The 26,976-nt window shown below is 42.9% G+C and overlaps 1 protein-coding gene across 6 annotated transcripts in view; it reads left to right on the forward strand.

The window, feature by feature from the left end:
* sgcd (sarcoglycan, delta (dystrophin-associated glycoprotein)) overlaps positions 1 to 26,976 on the forward strand; it is a 383,518-nt gene that overhangs the window by 299,089 nt on the left and 57,453 nt on the right. The gene's annotated exons all lie outside the window — the stretch shown is intronic.

Below are 26,976 nucleotides of genomic sequence, written 5' to 3' on the forward strand. Positions count from 1 at the left end.
CATCAAGTGTCCCAGTAAGATATTTCAGTGAGTCAGCATGCCCAATACCAGGACCTCTCCTAAGTGGAATGCAGCCATCAGTAATGGTTTAAAACCAGGACCTCTCCTAAGTGGAATGCAGAAATCAGTAATGGTTTAATACCAGGGTCTCTCCTAAGTGGAATGCAGCCATCATTAATGGTTTAATACCAGGGCCTCTCCTAAGTGGAATACAGCCATCATTAATGGTTTGTAATACACCTGTGCTTTTCCTACTATGACATGTCAACATGTCTGCTGTAAAAAAAAAAAGGTCTATTGAGCCAAAAGCGATCTCTGGGCACACCAGTGTTTTTAGCTCCAGTAGAAGAACTAATCTCCGTTTAAACTAACACGGCCCAGACCAAAATATCTCAACATTCTTGTATACTGGTCATAAACAGGAGGCAGCGTGTATACTCCGCCCGTTGCTGGTAGTTGCCATGGTAACGTTGGTAGCTTTGTCTCAGAGAACGAGATGTCATGACCGATAAGACCCGATCAGGCGGCGAAACATTGGCGCCAGTGTGGAACTCACTTCTGAAAGCTTACCTTTAGATTTTTACGGATACGAAAGGTGCATTTTTTTATTACCTTGTGGAAGTATAATTTAAGGCTGCATAATACATACTTTTTTTTTTTTTTTTATCATCATCGCAATATCAGCTGGCGCAATAAACGCATCTCGTTACTAAGGCTGCAGCCTCACTGAAAATATCAGCAGAAAACTGCACTTTAAAACGTAACTGTCATTCTTATTTTAGTGCTGCCTTTTATATTCAATTCAATGTTCAATTTGTTGAATGAGAGCATGTTGGAAATGACAACAAGCAGTTTGTTGTATTTCAGCAGAATACTGAAAGCAGCAGAAATTCAGAACTGAGACCGCGACGTCTTGACGTCTGTTAATTTATCGCAAGTAATATCGTTATCGCCATATTTAACAACATTATCGCATATTTTTCTCATATCGTGCAGCCCTGGTATAATTTAATTATCACTCATAATTGGTCATTAGACCAAGTGGAAATTCTCACTTATTCTCACGTTCTATCACTCACCTATTCCAACTGGAAAAGTACATACACGCACGCATGTAACTGCTGATGTGCCGTGTCAAACTGACAGAAGTAGAATAATCTAATGCTTATATTAGCATCATAAGCAGTGTGTGGTGAGGAGAGCAGGGTTCAGATCTGTGCACGTAGCTCTCGTGTATGAGACGAGTAAGATGACAACTAGCAAGACAGGATGATGTTTTAAGCTTCAGTTTTGTTTTTGGCGATAGAAAATGAAAGCTTGGCGAAGAGAGTGATGGTGGAGAGCAAATACATATTTACAACAGGACACACCCAAGTGGGGTGTGTGTGTGTGTGTGTGTGTGTGTGTGTGGTGTAGGCTCGTTTTACTATATTCGTGGGGTCCAAACACCGGGGAATACAGTATACTTGTGGGGTCTGCACAGCCTTGTGGGGCCCAAAATGCTGGATCCCACAAGTTTAAAGGGCTGTTTGAGGGTTAAGACTTGGTTTTAGGATTACGGTTATAATTAGGTTATGGTTAGGGTAAGGGTTAAGGTTAGGCATTTAGTTGTGATGGTTAAGGTTAGGGTAAGGGGCTAGGGAATGCATTATGTCAATGACGGTCCCCACAAAGGTAGTGAAACAAACGTGTGTGTGTGTGTGGGGGTTACAAATATACTTCTGTAATGTCTGTGCAGCTCATTTCCAGGTTCTGAGCTCTAGAACATTTGTACCGTACCTACATCTATTTATAATGTAAATATTTGCTGGAATTTGGCCCGTGGAATGAATGTACCTACTGTATATGTGATTGCAGCAAGAGACTCTTGGCTGCTATGGGAAAGTTATACTGAAAGGAATAAGAAGGTGATAATGAAAATCATGGGAAATATGAACTCCTCCACTTGCAGACAGCAGGGCTTCCAAACATGAGAAATACTCCCAAAGACATTTTTCTTTTTTTTTTTCTTTTTTCTTTTTCAGATTTGAAACTCTCTGTATTAATTAGGTTTAGAGAAATCAGTCAACCGTGCTGCTCGAGGACAGATTTAATCATGGGATTTAATCATCGCCTGTTTCTTATGTTTTATACACTCATTCATATAGCAGAATAATTAGGAAGGAGCGAAAACAACTTTCAGTAAGCAATAAAACGTACAGTGCTAGATGTTGAGCCGCAGCCAGCCAGCCAGCCAACTAACACACACACACACACACACACACACAAACACACACACGTTGTGATGTCTTTTATTTACAGTTCATCTCCGTTTCAGTTTTTTAAGATCACCCCCTCTCATTCTTTATTTCTTCCTTTCTTTCCTCCCTCATACTTAAAAAAAGCATTTCTTTCTCCTGTTCCTGTTTCCTCTCGAACATCCTTCACCGTAATATTTCCATCCGCCGTCATTCCCCATCACTCACCCCTCCGCCCACCCGTTCATCAATCCATCCATTCAATCTCATTAATAGATAAACAGCAATTTGAAGTGTCTCCCTCTTGAGTGGGCCGCACATTTCCACTTAAGAGCTCCCATGGGTGCACTATCTCTCTTTCTCTCTCTCTTGCTCTCTGACTTTCTCTCATTCTCCCTGTCTCTCTCTGACACATACCTTTCAGAGCCCCCCCTGTGTGAGCAATTACTCTTCATCCTCATCTACATCCATTTACATCCTTTCCAGCCTCACTGAGTCAGAGTTCATTACTGTCACCCACCCTCAGCAAAGTGCTCCTCCTAACAGAGGGAGACATAGATGGAGGAGGAGGGGGACGAGTAAGGACAGGTAGTTTTGTGAGTGCTTGTTTGACACAGCATTTATTTTGAAGTCAAAACCATTGAAATGTTCACCTGTCGCTGCCTATTTTTTAGGGTTATCTTTAACATCCAAACGTCCTGACAACCAGAAACACAACAAGCTTATCTCTTTCTAAACCAACCGCCGTGAAAGCTGCGTGAGCACCACACAACAGCCACTCGTGGATCCTACTGCTCATGGGTCCTCTTTGATTTACAATTTGAAACTGGAAAAGGACAAAAAAAAAGTTCTTTTAGAATATTTTTTTTTTAGGCGTCAGTGAGTCCGAGCAGACAAAGAGAACTTTAAAGGGGACATATTATGCCTTTCCGAATTTTCTGTCACATCTACAATGTTATTATGTCGGATTTTCATGTAAAACGTGGCCAAAACGGCAGTAAACAATGTCATCTTGGCTGCCAGTGTTAAATTCTCCCCAATTCTGGGTCACATTACTCCTGAACATTTCTGGTTATGGAGTAAGTAAGTAAGTACAATTTATTTATACAGTGCTTTTCACAGACAGGGTCACAAAGTGCTTTACAATGTGCATAGACGATAAGACATAGTAGAAAAATAGTCTAAGAATAGAATAAAGTACAAGTGCAACAGATAAAATTATCAATAAATAAAAGACATACTGTAGGTTACCCAAAAGCTGGCCTGAACAAGTGAGTCTTCACTTGTCCCTTAAAACAGTCCACATTCTCAGCAAACCTAATGCTGGTTGGCAGAGCATTCCACAGTCTGGGCGCCATAGTGGCAAAGGCTCTATCCCCACATGTCTTCAGACGAGTGCGTGGCGTGGTTAGCAGGTTTTGGTTGATAGACCTGAGAGACCGGGAGGAGGTGTGCAGGTGAATTATGTTGGCAAGATAAGCAGGAGCCTGACCATGTAGAGCCCTATAGGTTATGGTGAGAATTTTGAATTGGATCCTGTTACAGGAAGCCAGTGAAGGGAGCAGAGTAGAGGTTCATCCTCTGGGAAGTATCAGGGGTACAAGATATATAAAACATTATAAAGTAAAGAACAAAAAGTTTATTCTGATTTGAACTGAAAGATCTGGACTTCACCAAAATCCCAGTGATTCATGCTCTGTGGGTCATGAATAGCCACAGCAAATGTAATGGAAATCTGGCCAGTGCTTTTTGACACAACCTGTCATGGAACAGAGTGTTTGTCAAGGTTTAGGCACGAAAACAAACTACTTAGGGAAAGATCATGGCTTGTGTTAAGGTTAGAGGCCCTTCATCATCATGGTATTTCTGTTTTTGTACAGAATATTTACCCTCATAATGCTTAGTAACAGGCCTTTAGTGTGAACTCATCCTTGTGGTCCAATGGAGGAGTTCAAATCAAGGGCAACTTGGTTAGAGGTTGTTTCGAAGACATTTCGTGTCAAATCCGAGAGACTTCTTGTGCAATTTTCCTGGATATCCTTTATTGCTCCCGTACCATGCTGAGGGTGTTCATACCAAAATGCTTAGCAAGATGTCTATAAAGGTTCTCCGTCATCCAGGTTATAGTTACGAGTTAGAGATGAAGTCTCTCGGATGAGAAACTAAAAGTCTTCGAAGCACCTTTAACCAAATCTGTTTGCCCTCGATTTTAACCCTTCCTTGGATAACTATGGCCTGGATGACTGAGAACAGACATTATCCTAGTGGTCCATTTTAGTCCCTGGTAATAGCAAGTAACTCAGTAAAACACCTCACACTTATTTGGAGAGTGTTCAAAGATTTTTATTCTCTGTTGAACTGAGATTCAGATGAAACCATACAGAGTTGACTTTGAGATGTCTCTCTTCTTTTAACTAATGCAACCCAAGAGCCAATCAAACAAATCATGCATACGTGTTGGGCCTGTTCGGAGACAGAGGCGACAGAACCGGAAAGATAAAAGGACAAAAATCATTATCTTTCACAGCACTTCAGTCAGTTGTGGTGACAACTCTTAAAAAAGCCATTGGGAGCAGGTGTAGGGAGAGAGTCGGAGCAGGAACACAGAGGGAGAGAGCGCCAATGATTTGCCAATTACTCCATTTATCTCCACAGCCGTTTGATGAGGCCGCTCAGGGCTACCGGGCTAATCAAACACCTTTGCAACCGCTGCCTCAGCAGACAGAGACGGCCCTTTGAGTTCCCAAATTCTTTTTCTTAGGTGCAGCACCTGAGTGTGTATTCCTGTCTCTGACTGTTTTATTCTAATGTGTCTGCATGTGTCTTTGTATTTGAACTGGATGAGGATTGTCTCATAAATAACTGCTGCAGGTCTTCATTTGAAGATTTTCAATGTAGCTGCCAGTAAGATAACCAACCAATCCAAGTCCACCAAGCCATACATTTATGGGTATGGGTAGTTTACTTCTAGCCTCGTGAGACCGTCCTGATCTCGCGAGCTCCAGTTTTCCACTCGCAGATCAGTCTGGCATCTTGAGATAGAGAAAATTTGGAAAAACGATCGACCAATCAGCGTTGGTTTTGATTCGGGTTTAGGCGTGACGCAACGAGAAGCAACTGTTCAGTCTAAACAACGTGGCGGCTTCCACGGATGAGATGAGCGTAGCTATCGCGCAAGTTTCATCCGAATTAGAAAGTATTCCATCATTGAAAGAAGAGCAAAAAATTGGCACTGGAGGCTTTTCTCTGAGGAACAAATATGTATTTGTGTACGTCATACGTCATTGATCTGATTGGTTGATTTGGCCGGTCAATCACCAACATAGGTGGTGATAGACAGATGGTTTATCCAATCAGCTAACCAGTATTTTCGCCCCTTCCCAAAAGTTCTCCAACGGAAAGTTCCCAGATGGATATGCCGAGCAAATGCGAATCAATCCATCTGGCAGAGTCAGGTTAGTTTATTTCTACCCTCTAATATGCGTCGTATTATTACAATTATTAAAGTATTACAGGAGCGATTTTCAAACAGGACATGAACCCCGGTCTTGTGGATGAAAGTCCCGTGTTTTTTTGACCCATCCACCACCCCAACCGACCTCCTTACGTAGAATGATGTGCCCTGTTTGCTTCCTTCATAATAACTACGGCCACTAGAGGCCGCTGCCACTATAAACTTAAATATGAGTCGTAATGGGGCGCCCGGATAGCTCAGTTGGCAGAGCGGGCGCCCATATATAGAGGTTTACTCTGCGATGCAGCGGGCTCGGATTCGACTCCGACCTGCGGCCCTTTGCTGCACGTCATTCCCCCCATTCTCTCCCCTTTCATGTCTTGAGCTGTACTGTCAAATAAAGGCCTAAAAATGCCCAAAAGATAATCTTCAAACAAAAAAAGAAAAATCATGAGTCATAATTGCTGCTACTCATGGGGGCGTTTTTGGCAATCTTGAGATACCTGAATGTCAGTACCAATACCCAAACAATATATTTCTCTATTTTATGTTTAACAAAATAAGCCACACTTTTCAAATTCAACATTTTTTTATTATGTCTTAATACCACACAAGAATTTAAACAGACAAGTACAGGCCAACGTAAAATACGGTCTATTAAGGAACTTTTTTTTTTTTAATAACATTTGGTAAGTATTGCATCAATGGACATTTTACAAAGTATGTAGTGCCGGTTGTTAGTACTCAAAGTTTCCGTATTCAGATGCTACATGAATTATCTGCTCAGTACTCAAAAAGTATGGTGTTTTGTTGTGTGTCTGTACATGGACCTGGCACATTGCTCTTACAGTCACACAGGATCTTTCTCTTAAGTACAACCGATTTGAGTAAAATGTGTGTAAATGTATGCTTTGTGTGTCTGTGCATGCGATCCTGTGTGTCCAACACACACGGGTGAAACAGCAGGTGTTAGGAGTGCAGATCAGACCTGAGGAACGAGCTACTATCTGTTCCCTCGTCCCTTTGACGTATGAAGGGACTGTAGAGGCTTATAAAGCTGCCACATGTCATTACCAAGTCCTTCCTTCCCCACCAATAAAATGCATAATTATACCGTGCATATAACTTTAACTGGCCCGACTGAGGTCATTGGAAATCCATGATACCGCTATCATTGGCTTCATTATGGCTTCTACAGCTATTTACAGTCCAGTCAGACACGCTGACTGGCTCCCAGCAGACAGACAGTAAATGAGAACACAAACAGGGGGAATATGATGATCGGCTGGGTCAAATCACTGTTAAAATACTTTTTTTATGGTTTGTTTCAGCCCACTTTGGCAGCGGATTTGTTACACAGGAGAATGTGCAAAGAGCTGTAACACAGATAATTACCGAATTGTCACATTCAGTTTAGTGACTTTGCTCGTAGGCTAAAGCTATAAACCAAAAGATTGATTCTTCTCCTCCTTGTTTCCAAAAATGGTTCCACGAATTGATCTTTTAGTAACTTTAAATCTCAGTCCACATGGGATGGAACAGGGCCATGGGCATACTGAGGTCATAAGTCCAATTTGTCTCCCAATTTTGTCACTTTGGCCAGCAGCCAATATAATTTTCTCATTTTATCATCACAAATCATAGGAAAATGTCATTGTTTTTCTCCCATGTGCACTCCGAGGGCCCTTCTAGTTCATAAATGTAATTGTTCAATAATATATTCTGTAAATTTTATCTCCCTGCATTATGATGTCATTCTTGTTTCAAAGCCTTGTCTATAATTCCATGTATAGGCTTTAATTCTGACGGAGAATACAATACCACATCCTTTTTTTGTGTTTGTCCAACATGATAAATTAATGTAGTCTGCAGTACTAGGGACTTGCAAAACATACAAGTATACTTTTGAGCCCATCCAGCCGGAACCCTGAGGCAATTTCTTTCTTTTAAAAATTGAATATTTTATGAAAAACGGTGTCCCAAAATTCTCCATTTATGCATCTGTCAAGTCCCATCAACATTAAATAAAATCCTGAAAGGCAGCAGCTTGGTACAGTAGGGGCGGTTTGTAAGTCAATGGGTCAGCTAATATTGCTTTCCAGTGAGCTGCACTCGCTCAGACCAGCCTAGACTCAAACTCCGGTTCCAAAGTAAGCACTGCTCACTCATGCGATGTGTTAATGCCGTTTTCCCCTCAAAGCTCAGGAGCAAACTGCTGAGCAGCCGACTGGACTGATAAATACAGTATACAGCTTAGAGCAAAGGGTGGACAAGGCCAGAGGTATTTAAACTTTTACAGGCCGGGAGTCCAGAGGGAGAAACACACAAGTCACCTTGGCGCTCAGGATCAGAGTCATGTTTACATCCCTGCTTTGGACGGGAACCAGCACGAGGAAGGCGGGTGGCGACTTATATAGTCTCCACAGCACTGTGGAGTAAGGTCTGGCCACTCCACACATACACTCCTGGATAGGAGAAAAGAAAACGCTCTGGGTTGTTTGCATTTCCTTAAACCAGTCACAATCGTCTTGGGCGGCGCTAAACTCCAGACGCAGCGACCGTGCCTTTGCGAAATAGTCTCATGAAGGAACTTGTTTTGGTGGAACATTTGCACCCCGTAAAAGAAAACGGCACATACAATGTTAAATGAAGTTAACTGTTCACACAATACAATAACGTGAGCTATTAAAATTAGCTGGATGCATGGCTAAACCTTGTTAGCTCTTACCAGTGTATCTCCGTGTGTACTTCGTCCACAGCAATCCCACCAATCTGTCCCAAAACGTCCCAGTTAGAGAGGAAATGCCGTAAACATATTCTTTGTAAATCTTTACAATCATTCCGAGCAGGCCTGCCTTTTTGCACGATTCAAATTTTCTTCAAAAGTTGCCCTTTTCAGCGTGTAATGTTAGCGTGCTAGCTTGGAGGCTCTGGTTGCTGTTTCTCAAAGTGAGAGTTTAGAACGTAAACGCAAAGAAAGCTGAAGGTGAGGGACATCCGGCGGAACTTCCAGTGGAGCCGGAACGATCCAATAAACGAACCGTTGTCGATCCAGACTAGACTCATACAACACAGAACTGTTTTAATAAACACAACTGGACTTGCGTGGTTGCTTACTGGGCTGTGTGGAGGCTTAAACATGCCGTGGGGAGAAGGTAGGGGAGCTTGGTCAGGTGTTCTAAACTCATAACTTGTACACCTTGGACCAGAGTTTGTACCTTGGCTAATGCTTTAAGGCAACATTGATGTTTTCATTGTTCAACCAAGACCAGGATATTTTCAGTGGTGTAGTCTACGTGATACGCAGGTATATGCAGTATACCCACTAAGAAAGCTCCAGGATTTCCATATACCCACTTAAAAATACCCAATGACACGCAACAACATACTTTCTATTATATTTTTGATATATTTTGAATTGTCATCACTTCTTCGCATAGGCTAAATAAAGGTATTTCCACTGTAAATTGGTGCATAAAAGTGTATCTGAATGCAGGAAATGAAGGCTTTCAGGCTCAAAATAAGCCTGGGGGGTTCGGGGCGACCTCTAGCTCACCCAGTAAGAGCGTTCGCCCCATGTAGGCTGAGTCCTTTGCAGCGGCGCGTGTTCGAATCTGACCTGCTGCCCTTTTCTGCGTGTCAACCCTCCATCTCTCTCCCCCTTTCCTGTCTATCCACTGTCATTATATAATAAAGGGAAAAGCCTTAAAAAAATCTTTAAAAAAAAAAAAGCCTGGGGGAGGACACCCAGACCCCACCGCTATGATATGCCCCCCTCCCCTCCCACCCAAAAAAGGCAGATTCTGCCCCATATATATAGGCCAATATATTTATATACAGTACAGTATACCCACTACAATACATTACACTACACCACTGGATATTTCCTTAACCATTAACTTTGAATTGCCTAAACATAATACAAATAAATGTTAACCATTCTTCAGTTGCCAGACGCGCATTTACAAATGTTGCAGAGACGTTCAGTACGACCATTTTGTTTCTTCCGAAACATGTTAGCCAGTGTAAATGACTTGTAATTTGAAAACACGGTTGACTCACCTTCAAAAGGGATTTTTTTTTTTAAAGACTTTGACGGGCTGAAACGTTGAGTGTAGTTACAAACCTTTTAGGTAGGAAACTAATTGGCCTGAGTTGGGAATTAAACTAAGGTTGTCAAAGTTGAAGGTAAATGTGCTCCAACGCACAGACTCAAAGGCTTTTGTTGGTGTGAGCCCATGTCACGTTCTCTCCCGGTTTGTACAGCACATCATTTCCCACCTAATTTTTCTTTCTTTCGCCCCCGGATGCAAGCCACACATCCAACACTTTGCATTGCATTCATCATAATGAAGACCTTTATTGTCAAAACATGATCCTTGAGTTTCCAAGGGCACACAATGATATTCCATACTGATTTTCTTTTTTGTTGTAATTATAATGAAACCCTTTTCATTACCCTCAATTATGTCCCATTGGCTCACTAAAGTCCAGGCTCAATCAGAATGAATTTGGCCCCAGATAATGGTAAAGAAAAGACTGAAGGGTGAAGAAGTGAGCAGAGGAGGAGAGAAGAGGAAAAGAAAGGTGAGGAGAGAGAAAGGTAATTGGAAGAGAGAGTCTTCGCCCCTCTTAGCTCCGTACGACGTGTTATCAGCAGCTGGTCTGCTTTGATGCACTCACTAAGTAATTACCACTCCACATTATGGGACTCGGCCGCTTTCATATTCTGCAAAGGCAAAGCAAGGATGGCTGGATGATTACAGCAAAGTATTGTGTAGGAAAATAAAGATGGCTCTCTTGTCCTCTCGCAAACATGTTGTACTGCAGAGACTTCCTCTTCCTCTGGTGGTCTAAATGAGAGTCATGCAGCTCTTTGGTGAACATCATGATCAATGATAATTCCATGTTCAGATTTGGCCACATTTACAACCTCAAAACACACATTTAGATAAAGGATGTTGCTGATAAAGACCGATCAAAGCTTCATGCTGTTAACTCAAAGATTACATTTCAAATGTTCTGTCAAATTTAAAGCACAGTTGCTTTTCTGAAGCGTTTTTAGCTGTCGTAGCAAAATACCCATCAATCAGCAAACACCCCTCTTACTTTGTAGTTTAAGTCATTTTATTCTTGTTATCTTGCTTGCCTTACATGTAATCCCCAGAGGCGGCCATTTATTTTTAAAATGATTTAATTGTGCGTCTCTTCTAGACTTTCCAAACGTTATCGGACCAGATGGATCAAATTCTGATAGTGAAACGTGTCATTTTCGCAGTGGCGCTCAAAATAATGATCCACCAGTTTACAGATGTCTCTCTCACCATGTACAGTACAGGCCAAAAGTTTGGACACACCTTCTCATTCAATGCGTTTCCTTTTTATTTTCATGACTATTTACATTGTAGATTCTCACTGAAGGCATCAAAACTATGAATGAACACATATGGAATTATGTACTTAACAAAAAAGTGTGAAATAACTGAAAACATGTCTTATATTTTAGATTCTTCAAAGTAGCCACCCTTTGCTTTTTTATTAATAAGGGAAAAATTCCACTAATTAACTCTGACAAGGCACACCTGTGAAGGTAAAACCATTTCAGGTGACTACCTCATGAAGCTCATTGAGAGAACACCAAGGGTTTGCAGAGTTATCAAAAAAAGTAAAAATAAAATATAAGACATGTTTTCAGTTATTTCACACTTTTTTGTTAAGTACATAATTCCATATGTGTTCATTCATAGTTGTGATGCCTTCAGTGAGAATCTACAATGTAAATAGTAATGAAAATAAAGAAACAAATTGAATGAGAAGGTGTGTCCAAACTTTTGGCCTGTACTGTAAGTCTATTGAGAGCTGTGATTTAACTGTTTGGCCTGGTGTTGATCAGGCAGGAAGGGTCTGACTAAAATACAAGATCAGTCAGACAGCTCACGTGTGAAATGTTTATTAGAACAGCAGAACATTGTGTTTAGCGACCAGACTCCGGCCCTCATCACTCCCCCCCGCAGTTTGGGTTTACATGAGATATTGGGGAGTGGTGATAAAGTAGCGTCCCCCTGGCCAGAGCCTGCAGGTGGATGCCGGGGTGATGGTGGGGCTGAAAGCAGGCAGAGATGGGGGAAATTGTGCAGCTTAAATAGACCAAATGCCAAATTGATGGGGTGTGTTTGGTAAGTGACACGGTGAGCGAGGCATGTCACGTGTGTGTACAACGGTGCAGCTTGACGAGTTGACTGCCTGAACTAGCTCGCGGGTGTCGCCCCATTTATGCAAGTTGCATTATGGGAAGTGTAGGACCCAGTGGTTTTGGAGTTTAACCCATACTAAGGGATAAAGGATCTCTAAGCAAAACTTTATTTGTTTTTACGCAGACTGTCTTTTAACTTTGATATTGAAACAAATTTCAATCCAAACTCAAATTGAATCCTCCACCTTCCACCACCAAGTCCAGAACACCCTGCCAAATACCAGCAGTAGTTCAGCTAACATGCAGCGAAATGTGGGACTGAGGCAACATCTGCCTCTCCCACTCTGGTCCCTCAGAGACCCATCTAAAGATGATCCGCTGAAACTGGGATCAGAGTCCGAGTTGCTGATGGCAGATGGATGAGACTTTGCCAGACTCGTCTTTAACAGCCTCTTTGTATAATGTAACAATCCAAACTGAAAAAGAGAATGGAAACATTAAACATTAACTCAAAGACTTCGAGAGAGAGAATAAGAGAAAGTGAATGTTACATTTTAAAAGGGTAAAAATGATGTTTAAGGGGTGTGATTTTTATAAACTGCTTTCGAAGTACAGTGCACCCTTGGTTGAATTCTGTGAATTCAGCGGATAGCGAAGCTTCCCTTTTCATATCCTTGGCTTATGCAAAATCAGCTGACTTTGGTTCTCTTTCAAAACAGCTGCAGAATACCTGGGCCTGCCGAGAATGGTGCATATGTACATAGATCCCTTCATTAATGCTACAGAAAATGTGAAAGTCTGATACTGTTAATTTAATTGTAGTTTACAAACTCAAAAGGTCTATTTAACATAATCACAGGGACAGATTAACTTCCTCTACTGTAACATCCTCAGTGGTTACGTACCTTTAGCAAACAAGTCTCCCGCTCTCTCACTTCTCTCCCGGGGCACTGTGCCCCGCCCCTTCCTTCTACGGCGACCTGAGGGATCCAATCAACAGGGACTTTAACATGAAATCAGTTAAAGAGTGTGTTAAAAGACAGGGAAACGAAAAGGAAATAAAACAACTTGTGCAAAGCAAACCACAGCCAACAACACATTCTTCATTAAGTGATATAAATAAATTAATACAATGCCACTTTGCCCTTAAATTGCACTAGAATAACGTATTGTTGCACTTGCATGTAATTATGCACTAGGATGTAATTTTGCTATATATTACCGACAGATATGCATATTTATTAAAGGTCCCATGGCATGAAAATGTCACTTTATGTGTTTTTTTTAACATTAATATGCGTTCCCCCAGCCTGCCTATGGTCCCCCAGTGGCTAGAAATGGTGATAGGTGTAAACCGAGTCCTGGGTATCCTGCTCTGCCTTTGAGAAAATGAAAGCTCAGATGGACCGATCTGGAATCTTCTCCTTATGAGGTCATAAGGAGCAAGGTTACCTCCCCTTTCTCTGCTTTGCCCACCCAGAGAATTTGGCCCACCAATGAGAGAGAGACATCATGGCTTTCAAACGAGCAAAGTGGCAGTTGGTCAAGGCCGCACCCCCACCCTCCACCTTGCCCCCCCTCTCTCCTCCTCAATAGCATTTAAAGCTACAGTCACAGAAGTGTCTGTAATTCTGCACCAAGGCTGAATTTCGGGAAAGAGACTTCAGATACAGTATTAGGGGACCACTAAGGTCTATATAAAAGAGACTTCAGATACAGTATTAGGGGACCACTAAGGTCTATATAAAAGAGACTTCAGATACAGTATTAGGGGACCACTAAGGTCTATATAAAAGAGACTTCAGATACAGTATTAGGGGACCACTAAGGTCTATATAAAAGAGACTTCAGATACAGTATTAGGGGACCACTAAGACCTATACAAAAGCATCCAAAGAGCACCATGTCATGGGACCTTTAATACTACACAGTAAAATAACTAGTTTCCCTGCGTGAGGGGAGAAAACACAAAATCAACGGCCTATCTATTGACAATCAATCTAATGTTTGCCGTGCAGGCAGGACCCAACACACAAGCTGCGGGAACGGGCGGGAGCAGAACACACACACTGCAGGAGGGGGCTACCATGCAAATCCAGAGTTGTCGCGAGAGCACAATTTGAATTTGCTCAGCGAGTCACTCTGGCATTCAGTAATGATGCTCATTAACTATGTATGCCTTTGTAGCCGAGCTGCACCAATCACATCGGTGTGTCTGATATAGGCGGGCCAGAGGCGAGCTAAACAGATGACGACAGCGCTGCAAAGACAAAGTCATTAGTAAACATTGCAAGATGGCTACGGATGAACACCAGTTGTTTGAAACAGCTTTGGCTGCTACAATGAACGAGTAAGACTTAGCCGACTTAGACTTGGCTTTTTATCTAAAAGAGGAACAGAAGACGGCGCTCAAATCATTCCTTTGCAAGAAGGATGTTTTTGCTGTTTTGCCAACCGGATACGGCAAGAGTTTAATCTATCAGTTAGCTGTGGTGGTAGCTAAGAGTTTAATCTACCAGTTAGCTCCTCTGGTAGCTAAGAGTTTAATCTACCAGTTAGCTCCACTGGTAGCTAAGAGTTTAATCTACCAGTTAGCTGTCCTGGTAGCTAAGAGTTTAATCTACTAGTTAGCTGTGCTGGTAGCTAAGAGTTTAATCTACCAGTTAGCTCCTCTGGTAGCTAAGAGTTTAATCTACCAGTTAGCTCCTCTGGTAGCTAAGAGGTTAATCTACCAGTTAGCTGTGCTGGTAGCTAAGAGTTTAATCTACAAGTTAGCTGTGCTGGTAGCTAAGAGTTTAATCTACCAGTTAGCTGTGCTGGTAGCTAAGAGTTTAATCTACAAATTAGCTGTGCTGGTAGCTAAGAGTTTAATCTACCAGTTAGCTCCTCTGTCTACCAGTTAGCTCTGCTGGTAGCTAAGCGTATGGGGCTTAGCGAAAACACACTGGTAGTTGTGATTGGTCGTAGTGTTATCCAATTGCGTGCAGTGAGATTTTAAAATGCATGTTTGGTGCCGCCCCCTTCGAGTTGGGCCATTTTCATTACTCATTGCCAGACCCTTAATCTTTCGGATTTTGGTCTGGATTTCCAGGCTAGGAAATCCACCGGGAGCGGGCAGGAGTGGGATTAAAAAATAAGTCCTGCGCAGGGCTCTACTCTAAAACCTCATCTTTACCTGGTAAGAAAACCGAGGCCAAATTAGTACGCTCTGGGGTCTGTGAACTGGGAGGGAAGTTAACTTTTGAGCTCACCTCATTAAAGTGTTGGATTCACCGGCTCTGAACATCCACTGATGGAGCCCTGAAACTTAGATTGGCGCAATCATTGTGGTCATGACCCTGCAAAAGCGAAATCTAACAAGAACTCCCTGAAAGAAAAGACATCATAAAAACATCCGTCCTTAAGGGAAGCAGGCAGGGAAACTTCAGGAAATTAATTGGAAAGTTTAAAAAAAACAGAAGCATCACCTAACAAACAAAACTCTCTCTCTCTCTCTCTCTCTCTCTCTCTCGCTCTGTTCCTCTACAGTTGAGCTCTGGGATCGTTTTAAGTGCACCGTTGACCTCAGCTTTCTTTCCTTCGGGCTCTGATTTATTCTCTGTCACTACTGAAACATTCATCCGCTGCGAGAAAAGCTCTCCCACACCTATAGCACTATGGCTGTCGATCACAGGGTCACGGCCAAAAAGGGCTCAGAGATCAGCCGCCATCTGCACACTCTTCCTCTGCTGTTTTGTAATGAGGGAGGCCTGTTTATGTTTTGATATTTCCCTCCCAGCTGCTCAGAAGGAGCTGGTATTATTCCACCCCTGTCTTCGCCCTGCGGACCCTCAGTAGCCTGAAGCTAACCTTGCATCAGCCTTTTGGCTCCAGGGTCGCCTCGGATGCTACGAGGCCTCGGGATGAAATATTTGCCCTTGGGAGAGTGTCTTTTCTCAGGACTTACTGTGAGGACTTTTAATGAATTTTTTTGTTTTTTTATGTGCTGGACCATTTTTGAGAAATAAATAGTTTTGATTTTTGATGTTCAGTGTCACAGAACAGTTTCTGTGACACTGAACAGTTTCTTCGTCCAGGGCTGCCATACACACAAACACCAGGTATTGTTATTTTATTAATTCGGATTCTATTTTTGCTTATTGGTTATCAGGTCTCCCTGTTTTTGACGTAACAAAATCACCATTATGTGATTTGTTTTGTTTAAAAGGTTAAAAAAAACTGCCCCCTGACAACTTGAATGGGTCATGCTTGTTCTTTAGTGAGTTTGACCTCCTAGCACTAGCGGATTCTGATGCATGATGGGAACGACCGGAGACAAAGACGATGCATTCCTACAAGAATTCCATATCCTTGACGTTCCACTTCTGGGATTGATCCGTTGTCAACGGACATTCCGGGTGTTTGGTGTTTTAAGCCCCCAACTTCGTCTTCCGGGCAGTGCTGCCTGGAAGGCACTATTATTAGGCAATGGTTAGGGTTAGGTTTGGGTTAGGGTTAAGGTTAGGTGCCGCAGGTGACGCAGTGCTGCCTTGAAGTCGAAGATGGGGGCTTAAAACACCATCGAGCGACATTCTGCGGGATTTCAATCATTTTTGGCCGGATATCTGCTGCCTTGGGCTTTTTTTGTGTTGGCATTCTAAACTCCAACAGTGGATTTGTGAGGACTATGGTTAACTGCTCCTCAGATCTCTGCAGGGTAAATCCAGACAGCTAGCTAGACTATCTGTCCAATCTGAGTTTTCTGTTGCACGACTAAAACTACTTTTGAACGAACACATGTTGCACCAAAACAAGTTCCTTCCCGAGGCTATATTGCAGCGGCACCGTGGTTTTTCACGGTGCCTAGCACTGCCCAAGACAATTGTGATTGGTTCAAAGAACCCATTCCGGTATGCTGTGTGGACTAGCCAGACCCTCCTTCAAAGCGCCGCGGTGGCGAAAGGTCTGGCAAAGCGAGACTAACAAGTTAATAAGACTGAATTACAATTTTGTTTCACTTGATTCATTCTGACAAATCGTGTTCGGAAGCAGTCGTCAGTGAGCACCAGACAATGTGAATCACTGGTCAAATCAGAGGACTGGGCAGCGACTGAAAGGTCTAGAACCTGGCTAGCATTGTCATACCTGCTGCAGACAGTGCTTCAGCATATTAGTGTCCTGCCTGCAAGGCATTTTGGTGCAATGGTTACAATTTGCTGTCTCACTATGGTCTTTCCTTATTTCTCACAGTAAAGCACTTGAAGAATGATTTTGGTATCTGAGTCAGGTGGCAAAAGTAAAAACCAAAACCCAGTTAGGAGCTGCGCACAACCTGCAATTATTCCTCCCGCGATGCTCAATTCAGCTCAATTTAACTTTCTGGGTTCAAAATTGCCCCTGCAATAGTTTTTTTGTGCCATCTCTGCTGCCTGTCTTCCAACATTTCTCTTTTGTGTAACAGTGGAACATGTCAATCAATGACAATATGAGTTCTTGCACTTCCATTGGTGTCCGTTCAATAAAACAGTAACCCAACTACAAATACAAAAATGTATATGAAAATACACTTGCATTTATTGGGACAGCTTGTGATTTGCATGCCCTTTCACTTTGAGTGGTTAAAAAAAAACAAAATGATAAGGGGTCCCATAGGCCCATGTATCTCTCTGATATTGAATTTTCAATGCTAAGAAAGGTTTCTTTTGACTTGGGGATCCATAACAAGTTGTGAGTGGCAGCTCTGAGGCGACACCTTTCAAACTTCAGGCACTGCAGGCACATTTCCAACTTTTAAATCCTCTCCTGTGCGTCTCATGGTTATCCGTTGCATTAAAAGTCTTATTTTCAGCACTACTAGTTGACAGTACCGATGATGGCAGCATTACCGGTACATTGTCAGGTTTATATTACAGAAGGACTGAGCAGGGACAAGGTGTCTTTAACTATTTGGAGGCCTGTTTGAGTTTTAGTGCAACACAAAACTAAACACATTGGTCTGTGGTAAAGCTCAACTAAGAGTTCAGCACTTAAAAATATCTACCTTCACATGAAAGTACCTGGGTGATCTTCATCTTTATGTTCCATCAAACCTCTCTCCCAAGCTCAGTCATATAAAGCCCCCCTCCCCATAAGCTGCTCACTCTCACACTTTTATTTCCAGCCCTCATTCCTTCAGAGTGGACACCGTTAAGCCGTAATAAGACCATAAAAGACACCTCAGAGTTACTGCGTAGGGGGGACGTCACGGCGGGGAATTTATTCAAGGCGAGACGGAGGCAGCCAACATTTCATGGTTTTATCTGGAGTGAATGGGAAGTGTGCAAGTGTGCGAGCAGCCATTGGATTCCTGTCAGCTGACCACGTTAAGGAGATGATGAAGAATCCATTAAACCCCAGTGACTGCAGCTACTACTGATCTATCTCTGTGTGTGTGTGTGTGTGTGTGTGTGTGTGTGTGTGTGTGTGTGTGTGTGTGTGTGTGTGTGTGTTTTTCAACTGGCCTTGGTGTCCTTCAGCATGTTGAATGCACATCCCCTGGAAAAGTTGTGCTATGACTGCACGGAGCGTTGGAGATTCTATAGTATTTACAAAATACTAATAAGCTCAAAGGTCAACACATTGCGTCAGAAAGCTTGGTCAGGTGCCTTTGGTGTTTGTTACTGATGCCAAAAGTCTCCTTTAGCGTCTAGCCCTTTGGCGTCATATTTAGACGCGTTTGGTCGGGACTCTTGGCGTCACTTTTTGGCGCTCTGGGTTGGGACGTACGTTTAACAGACAATGCGACACGAGAACGGGACGGTTAGGTTTAGGAAATGATCGTGGGACAGGACAACCCGGTCTCACGCCAGGTCGTGAAATAGTCACGTTATTTGGATTCTTTAATTTGTGTACAGGTCACGATTTTGACGTTTATTTCGTGTACACCCCACGAATTTTGAACGTGTACAGGTCACGATTTTCGAACCTGCTCTGGGGGGCACGCAACAACGGGGAAACGAAACACCACAGGCCGGCCACAACAACGGGACGGGCCGCCACTCGCGGGACGCGATCCCCGGGGGCAGGGGCACACAACAGGGAAATGAAAACGCCACATTAACGGGACGGTTGTGGTTAGGGAAAGAAGAACGGGGAAAGGAACCGTCACACGCGGAACACGCCGACAACAACGGGACGGTTGTCGTTAGGAAGACAATAACGAGGAAAGGAACGAGGAAGGACGTGATCCCCGGTCTCCGGGGTGAAAGTCCTGTGTTGTTTGACCCATCCACCCCCCCGACCAACCTCCCTGCGCGGACTTTCGCCTTATCAATACTACTCACTACCGTCATCGTTCTGTGATCACGAAATATGCTTCCCATTGAAATACATTGCTTTAAATCTTGTAATCTCCACACGAAAAAAAACGACCTTATCGTGTCCTGTCCACGACTCAATAGATTCAATAACGTGACCATATCACGAACTGCCATGAGACCGGGCTGGGCAGGAACCCCGGTCTCCTGATTAAACGGTGATTTTGGCGTCTCTGTCTGATGCTGTGAGCCACTGACCAAGCGTTGGTATTTGACGAGTTGGGAGTGAGAGCGGGTTGTGTATGTGTATGTGCCCTCATTTGAGAATCTGCCTGGGTTTAAGGTAGCAGTGAAAACATGGAACGAAATTTCTTTGACTTGGGCATTCTCTCAATAACAAGCAGAATGGATTTGACAGTGACACACCGGGTGGACAGGCCAATGTTCTTGATGTGTTTTTGACAAAATCATGGTAAAAGTGGGTGGGACTTGTTCACATAATGTCTCATATAGTGGCTCTGATGCTGCTGCTCTGCCAGTCAGACTCTGGGCCAGAGTCTGATCTTAGTTCCTCAAAACTAAGTAAAGTCCTTTATTGTATATGTGAATTTTCTTGATGTAGCCAGTTCACTGGGAGGGGGGGAGCACTTTTGTTTGTTTGGAACCTAAAAAGAGAAAAGGAGTCCAGCGCTTGTTTTCTATAGGTGTGTTTGTGTCCCCACACCTGGCTGGCTTCAGGGTTTCCGCAGGACATCTCCCGCAGCCTTGTTTCATGGCTGACATAAATCCAGGCACCAGCGGTCATGAAGCCAGATTAGGTTGTGAGCGTGACGGAGGGAAGGCGCTCTCTCCTCCCCCCCTCTGCTCAGGGCGTCTGCAGCTGGCACCGTCCCTGACAAACGAGGGTGCGTCGGAGAGCCCTGGCGAAGCCGTTTCGCAATGATCACGCCTGGCATTGTTTGTTTTTTCCAAAAGCAGTTATATGTCAGCGACAGGCAGTCGGCGTCCTATAGGCAGTAGAGGAGTGTAATGTGCTCTCTGTCTTAATCCCTCCCCCCACCCCCCAACACGTAATGGGCCATCTGTGTGTGAGAGAGAAGGCGAGTGCAGTTAGAGCTAATGTAGTCATAACATCTAGCATGGAAGCATAACCGACAGCCATGATGCCATTCTTTCAACACTGATGGTTTACTTTAAGGTGACTTTCAAAGTCATCTCAGATCTGTTTATGCGGTGAACAGGAAGGAAGAGGGAGATGGTAAGATGGAGATGGTAAAATAACAGAAGTCGACTCTGATACGTTTCTTGTTGAGTCGACTCTATAGGATTTTTTAAGACTGTAGTTTGTGGTGTAGTTGAATGGCACAGGATTGCCGTACACCATGAGATGCTTCTCTCATCCTGTCTTTGCCGTGTGCATACAGTTGACAAATGAAAAGGAAAAAGCTGAATGAATGAGTATAGGAAAGTAAACGCAGAGGCTTTCATACAGTGCATGGGCATTCATTCTTGCTGGCATCCTCACAAAATGGAGAAGTTTCAACTTAAGTGAAAAATGTGCACTTATCTGGATGAAAATAACCGAGCTAGAGATCAGTCCGACTTGGAGCTATCGCTCAACACAGGCGCGCTACCCCTGGCGTCGTGCACCGCTCGTATTGTGCGCTGCGCTCAAAGTTCAAATTATTTCAACTTTGACTAGTTGCCGCTGAACTTTTTGGAAAACGCAACCAATGAGATAACAGCTTTCGTTACCTAGCAACGGGAAACGGCTTCCTTGTCACCCCTTGATGATGTTTACCCGCGCTGCACCGTGCTCTGCGCCCTACCTGGCGGTGCACGGAGAGCAAATCGTGTATCATGTGTAGGCGGCTTTACCCTGGTATTTTTACCCTAACCAATCCCCAATCCCCATGCCTAAACCTAACTACTTCGACCATTCTAACAGATTTGATTTAGGATCTCCACAGGAACAGTGCTGGACTGTGAAGTATTCGTGGCGTAGTAGCCACTCTCTGTATTGCGGTGTCAGGTGACTCACACTGGCTCAAAAAGCCTTTTTTCCACAATCAAAACAAAAGAAAGCTCTAAAACAGTAAAGGTCAGTTTCCTATCAGCGTTTATTGTTTACCACCTCAGCCAATTTATATATTTCTTTGCAAAATTGGTAAATTCTTTTCCCTGACATTTCCACATTTTTGTTATTGAATGGGCAACAGATGGTTGGAAACATATCTAAAAAGACTTCAGTCATGTTGTAGTCTTGAAGATCAAATAACGTGACTACAAATGGGATCCCAACCCCGAGGTGAAGCAGCTCTCACATTTCCTTCCTTAGCGTCCTGTTGTTTCTCTCCGACTCGAACAGCTGCAGAGATGCTGATTAATGCACACACAGGAAAAGCAAACATGAACGAGACAAACACGGGTCGCCCCACCTACACGTCGTGTTCTAATTGTCAGGATGGATCTTTTTTGTTGATGTGTAAATACTCGGCTGCTTGTCTTTGCCCGAGCGCTGCCCTCATTTGTGTTTGTGTCTGCCATATGGCTCTCTCATTATCATTATAACAGGAACTGATTGAATGGGAGCATGCACAGCGAGGTTTTTTTCTTTCTTTTTTTTTATAAGTAAACCATTGAATATTCAGACTGGACACAGGCAAAGTGTTCAGTCGTGCAAGGTCTTGTTGTGTCCGTTTGTGTGGTTTTTATTTGTCTCTGCATTCAACGCGATGGATGAAGGTACTGTACGCTGTACTTGTGCACATCAATGGATTCATTCATTTTAAAGCTGGGCGATTATGGAGAAAATCAAATATCATGATATTCTTGACCAAATACATTGATATCGAAGGAGAAGGATGGGATAGTTGAGTTTAGATAAAGAAGGATGGGATAGTTGGGTTTAGGAAAAGAAGAAGGATGGGATAGTTGGGTTTAGGAAAAGAAGAAGGATGGGATAGTTGGGTTTAGATAAAGAAGGATGGATAGTTGGGTTTAGATAAAGAAGGATGGGATAGTTGGGTTTAGGAAAAGAAGAAGGATGGGATAGTTGGGTTTAGATAAAGAAGGATGGGATAGTTGGGTTTAGATAAAGAAGGATGGGATAGTTGGGTTTAAGAAAAAGAAGGATGGGATAGTTGGGTTTAGATAAAGAAGGATGGGATAGTTGGGTTTAGGAAAAGAAGAAGGATGGGATAGTTGGGTTTAGATAAAGAAGGATGGGATAGTTGGGTTTAGAAGAAGAAGGATGGGATAGTTGGGTTTAGATAAAGAAGGATGGGATAGTTGGGTTTAGATAAAGAAGAAGGATGGGATAGTTGGGTTTAGATAAAGAAGAGGTGGGATAGTTGGGTTTAGATAAGAAGAAGGATGGGATAGTTGGGTTTAGATAAAGAAGAAGGATGGGATAGTTGGGTTTAGATAAAGAAGAAGAAAGATGGGATAGTTGGGTTTAGATAAAAGAGAGGATGGGATAGTTGGGTTTAGATAAAGAAGGATGGGATAGTTGGGTTTAGATAAAGAAGAAGGATGGGATAGTTGGGTTTAGATAAAGAAGAAGGATGGGATAGTTGGGTTTAGATAAAGAAGAAGGATGGGATAGTTGGGTTTAGATAAAGAAGAAGGATGGGATAGTTGGGTTTAGATAAAGAAGAAGGATGGGATAGTTGGGTTTAGATAAAGAAGAAGGATGGGATAGTTGGGTTTAGATAAAGAAGGATGGGATAGTTGGGTTTAGGAAACGTGACATGCGGGACACGATCCCCCAACCAACCTCCCTATGCGGATTTTCTGGCTACCGTAGTCGCTCTTACTGCTACGTCATCTTCAAACGCCGTGTAGCTGCTGCTCTCCCCGGTGCGTTCTACACACACGCTGAAGGGCGCTTTTTGCGTCGTATCTGACGCCGACAGCCACTGCCCAAACGTCCGTGTTTTACGAGTTTGGAGTGAGAACGGGTTGGAGGAACACATCTCACCTGTCCTCTACTCCTCATTTACAATCAATCTATTTTTGACTGAAGTTCAGTTCTCTCCTTTATTTTCCCATTTGTTAAAAAAGGAGGGTTTTAATGGTCCATTAGCGCCGCAGGCCCCTCGTCCCCCACTTGTTAAATGTGTCCGGTGGCTCGTTTCGCTCTGCTCTGTCCCGATCATCCTGCAGCTCTCTTTGACCCGCTGTAATGAGATGGAGGAGAGCTAAATATATTTCATGATAATGTGCAATCTCGCTGTCCTGTTGTGAGACTAAAGCCTGGGGCCCCGTCCGGCCCCTGACCCTCATCAGCTGTACATCAAGTCCAACACGCACCTTCATACCCCTCTTCCTCTGTCCTGTCCTCCCTGGGTTTAATAAGCAGTTATTAAGAAGTAAGAACTACAAAGAGACAGACAGACAGACAGAAGAGGAGGGATAGAAGCGACATAGAAACAGACGGGGAGAGGAAGGTGGGAGAAAGACTGGTGGAATGTAACTAAGCACATTTACTAGTAGTAAGTACAAATTTAAGGTACTTGAGTCTTTTCTTTTCATGCCACTTTCTACTTCGCTACATTTCAGAGAGAAATTTTGTAGTTTTTACGCTACATTCATCTGACAGCTTTAGTTACTACTTCACAAATTAAGATTTTTACACACAAAACACATGTAATTTATAAAATACCATGTTTTATTATAAATGAAACTAGCCAACAATATGACGGCCTACAAGTCCAGCTGAAAAAGCACTTTTACTTTTAATACTTTAAGTACATTTTCCTGATGATACTTATATATTATTACTTAAGTAACATTTTCAATGCAGGACTTTTACTTGTAACATTATTTTCACTGTGTGGTATTAGTACTTTTACTTAAGTAAAGGATCTGAATACTTCTTTACAATTATATATAAAAAAGAGACAAACCACACATTTTCACATTTGAGAAGCTGTAAGTAAAGAATATTGGACAGTTATGCTTGTGATATTCAATCTTGAAACAAAACCGAAAGACTTAACCAACAAATCATTTCAGCAGACGTTATACTCCAAAAATATAACCAAAACGTGTTGTGTGTATTTGTGTACGCTGTGAGATCCGGATCGTTTGACTCTGTAATGCTATGTTGATCTCTGTCGCATGCAGCCACAGTTTTTATGGCTTAGATTGTTGAACGTCTTTGTTCCGGTTAGAAACTTGCTCGACATAATTTCCCATTTAGCCGAGATTCCTGTTAATCATGGCTTATCACCCGCCTGACGGTTTGCGGTTTGCTTGAAGTCTTTCATCTTGTTAGACAATTAACTTTGGATGGTGCACATTGCACATGTGCAGTCAGTTCCACTGATGTATAGTGTGTATATATATATATATATATTAGTATATTGTGTTGTGCCAAGATGTTCTTCTGCTTCGGGCTGCATCCTTGGTTGTTTTATGATGAAATGGCACTCCACTTTTCACTCTCATTTTTTGACAGCCACCCATGAATTTACAACGATGGCTTACGGGGCGGTGGGGGGGCACAGTATAGCTACATCAATCAACAGAGAATCCAAACTGGGTGATATGATCATCAACACCCTTCCCCTCCCTCATTTTTATTTTTTTTATTTTACAGCCTTTTTTTTTTTTTTAATGAACTTCCACATCAATGTATGCCCCAAAGACCTTGCGGGCGATAAATTACATCCACCATTTACCAGTCTAACGTGTACAGCAGTAGTACACTGCAGTATCTCACTCTCTGTATCGGTAGGTCACTGAAGCGTTTCACCCTGACAGCATAGTAAGGGGTCAGCCTGTTCTCATGAACCATTCGTTGAAATTCGTAAGCATCCCGCGTTTGTTTTGCCGAATGCACCACATCGACTGCCGGAGGTCGGGCGGGGGGGGGGGATAGTTGGGCGTTAAAACACAGGACTCTCAAGCCGGGGAGCGGAGTTTGCTTCCAGGGGAAAACAAGACTTTCAACCAGGAGATGTGTGTTCCTTGGGAGTGTTTTAATCCAAACCACGATATTTTTCCTGAATTTAACTAGTCGTTTTGGTGCCTAATCTTAACTTTCGTCGCAGCATAACGCTCGTATTATGTAGCCTAAACTACATCTACTAACTGCCGCTGATACAACGGAGCACCATGCGGAGCACCATTCAGAGCACCGTGTCCGGCGCCGCAGAGCTCTGTAGCGGCTAAACACATCTGCTAACTGCAGCTGATACGACCGAGCTGTGACGGAGGTCCGTAGCCGGCGTCACGAAGCTCTGTAAGCGGCTTAAACAACTAGCAACTGGCGCTCGGCCTCATGGAGCTCGTAGCCAGCCGGCGTCACGTGACCAGCCAGCTGTCTCTTAGTTTCGTGAGACATCTCGCATTTTGGTGTGCATACATTTCCCTACGATATCATACGGACCCGTTCATGAGAATGCATTTGAGCGTAAGGGCAACAATCCTCAGCGATCCAATATTGTATGTGTTATCTTACTATGAATATATAACATTAAATATATGAAGATACATTAGGGCTGGGCAATGGAATGGATATCGTGAAAACATCATATAGAGATTTTGTGCTACACATTTACGTTGTGTAAATTGACAATAGCAGGTAGCATTCAAGGTCCCATGGCATGACAATTTCACTTTATGAGGTTTTTTAACATTAATATGAGTTCCCCCAGCCTGCCTATGGTCCCCCAGTGGCTAGAAATGGTGATAGGTGTAAACCGAGCCCTGGGTATCCTGCTCTGTCTTTGAGAAAATGAAAGCTCAGATGGGCCGATCTGGAATCTTCTCCTTATGAGGTCATAAGGAGCAAGGTTACCTCCCCTTTCTCTGCTTTGCCACCCAGAGAATTTGGCCCAACCATGAGAGAGAGAGAGAGAGAGAGAGAGAGAGAGAGAGAGAGAGAGAGAGAGAGAGAGAAACATCATGGCTTGAAAACAAGCAAAGCATGGCAGTTGGTCAAGGCCACACCCCTACCCTCCACCTTGCCCCCCCCTCTCTCCTCCTCAATAGCATTTAAAGCTAATCATCCTAAGGAAAGCTCTTTGTGGGACTGGCTCTAGTGGCTGTAATTCTGCACCAAGGCTGAATTTCAGGAAAGAGACTTCAGATACAGTATTAGGGGACCACTAATGTCTATATAAAAGAGACTTCAGATACAGTATTAGGGGACCACTAAGGTCTATATAAAAGAGACTTCAGATACAGTATTAGGGGACCACTAAGGTCTATATAAAAGAGACTTCAGATACAGTATTAGGGGACCACTAAGGCCTATATAAAAGAGACTTCAGATACAGTATTAGGGGACCACTAAGGTCTATATAAAAGAGACTTCAAATACAGTATTAGGGGACCACTAAGGCCTATATAAAAGAGACTTCAGATACAGTATTAGGGGACCACTAAGGTCTATATAAAAGAGACTTCAAATACAGTATTAGGGGACCACTAAGGCCTATATAAAAGAGACTTCAGATACAGTATTAGGGGACCACTAAGGTCTATATAAAAACATCAACAACAAAGAGCACCATGTCATGGGACCTTTAACTCAAACTTACCTGAAATACCTGAGGGAATATGATTTGAAGATTGCAGTTTTGGTTTTATAATCAAACTTTACATTTTTACATTACCACACAGTCTGTGATTTACATCAACTGCATTACATAACCCATGATGTCACATCACAGATCTCGTGATATATTGAGATAGTCTTTTTTTTCTTTTTTCATTTTGCCCTGTAGTGCTGGGCGATATTTACGTTCTTATTCTTGCACATTATGTTCATTTTGCACTAAAGTTCTTAATAAAATGAGAAAATAC

The sequence above is a fragment of the Perca fluviatilis genome, chromosome 16 (assembly GCF_010015445.1).
Source record: "Perca fluviatilis chromosome 16, GENO_Pfluv_1.0, whole genome shotgun sequence".
Taxonomy (NCBI): Eukaryota; Metazoa; Chordata; class Actinopteri; order Perciformes; family Percidae; genus Perca; species Perca fluviatilis.